The sequence below is a fragment of the Otolemur garnettii genome, unplaced genomic scaffold (genome assembly GCF_000181295.1).
Source record: "Otolemur garnettii isolate 467f Iridium unplaced genomic scaffold, OtoGar3 scaffold00285, whole genome shotgun sequence".
NCBI classification, from domain to species: Eukaryota; Metazoa; Chordata; class Mammalia; order Primates; family Galagidae; genus Otolemur; species Otolemur garnettii.
In genome coordinates, this window is record NW_003852680.1 from 352879 (window position 1) to 354947 (window position 2069).

Genomic DNA, 2069 nt, shown 5'->3' on the forward strand with positions numbered 1-2069 from the left:
GGTGGGTGCCTGTAGTCCCAGCTATTTGGGAGGCGGAGGCAAGAGAATCGCTTAAGCCCAGGAGTTGGAGGTTGCTATGAGTTGTGATGCCACAGCCAGGGCGGCAGCTTGAGGCTCTGTCTCAAAAAAAAAAATGCATCTTAGTAGGACTTACGACACCAAAAATATAGAAAAAATTTAAATTCACAAAATAGAAAAGAGGAGATTCAAACTGAAACTAGGCTATTTAACAAAGAATATACCGGATACCAGGAGACTATAGAGTCATATCTTCAAAAACTAAGGGAAAATAATTTTGAACCTAAGTTTCTATACCTAGTCGAACCAAACATACCTGTGTAGGAAGGAAATGAAAATGTATTTTCAGATACAAAAGGACTTAGAAAATACTTACAAAATACTGAACCCCACTGAAAGTTACTATAGAATGGGCTACAGTGAGAAGAAAAAAAATGGGATCTGAAGTGTGTTCTGTGATTACAGTGAAATTGTATCAATAACAAGGATATCTAGGAAATTCCCATGTGTTCAAAAATTAAGAAATCTACTTCTGAATAATCTGAGTCAAAGAAAAAGGGAAAAAAGATTTAAATTGCTAAAATCCAAAAGTGAGAATGTTATTACTAATCTTAAGATTGTAAGAGAATGCTATGAACAATTGTACACTGTCGGGTGGCGCCTGTGGCTCAAAGGAGTAGGGCGCCGGCCCCATATGCTGGAGGTGGCAGGTTCAAACCCAGCCCCAGCCAAAAACTACAAAAAATAAAAAACAATTGTACACTGTCAAATGGCCTGGGTGGGACACACAAACTACAAACATAGCCTCAGAAAGACGATATTTGGTGAGTGTACCCGGTACTAGCCTTGGTTCCCAGTCCAGGGCCTTCTCTGTACAAGGCCTGTAGCTCTCATCCCCTTCTCCCCAACAGGCCCAGACAGATCATGAATCTCTTTCTTTGAGGAGGTGGGCAAGGCCATGATTGACCTGAAAACTTTGGAATCTTCAGACTTCACTGAGATTGTGGTTTATGGCACCCTCATGTCCAGAGTCTGGACCACGTGGATGCTTCACTGCAGTGGGAGATTTGTCAAACTTGAGGAAGCCTTGAGCGACCTCCATCTACCTTCTTAGAGGAAGTGAAGCCTGTTTCCAACCCACGTGATTGACGCCAAGTGGGAGAGATTTGTTGTAGTTGGAGCTGGCCTGAGTCCAGCTTGGTTTAAACTCTGCTCTAGCCGGATGAGTTAAGAAAAACCATCCGTTTGAATCTCTGCCCTTGTTGAGTCCTGATGTGACTGCTAATTAAAAAATAAAAGTTTTAAATAAGTGAAAAAAAAAAAAGCCTCAGAAAGACATAGAAAATCTGAACAAACCTATAACAAGCAAAGAGATTGAATTAGTGAGAAAAACCTCTCCAACGAAGAAAAGCCAGGACCAGGTGGCTTCACTGATGGATTCTACCAAGCATTTAAGGAAAAATTGATACCAAATCTCAAACTCTTCTAAAAACTAGAAGAGGAGAGAACACTTCAAAACTCATTCTTTGAGGCCAATGTTTTGTTTTGTTTTTAAACAGAGTATCACTTTGTTACCCTTGGTAGAGTGCCGTGGCATCACAGCTCACAGCAACCCCAAACTCTTAGGTTTCAGTGATTCTCTTGCCTCAGTCTTCTGAGTAGCTGGGACTACTGGTGCCCACCACAACACCCAGCTATTTTTTTAAAAGATGGGATCTCTCTCTTGCTCAGGCTGCTCTTGAACTCCTGAGCTCATGCAATCCACCTGCCTCGGCCTCCCAGAGTGCTAGGATTACAGGCATGAGCCACTGTGGTCAAATATAGCATAGGATAAGAAAACTCCAGACCAATATCCCATATGCATATATATGTATATATAAAAGTTTTCAACAAAATACTAGCAACATGAATCTAATGGGGTATTAAAAGTATTATATACCATGACCAAGAGAGATTTATTACATGAATTCCAGAGTGGTTCAAGATACAAAAAGTAATCAATGTGCAACAGCACATTAATAGAATTAAGGGGAGAAAAACACACAACCAAC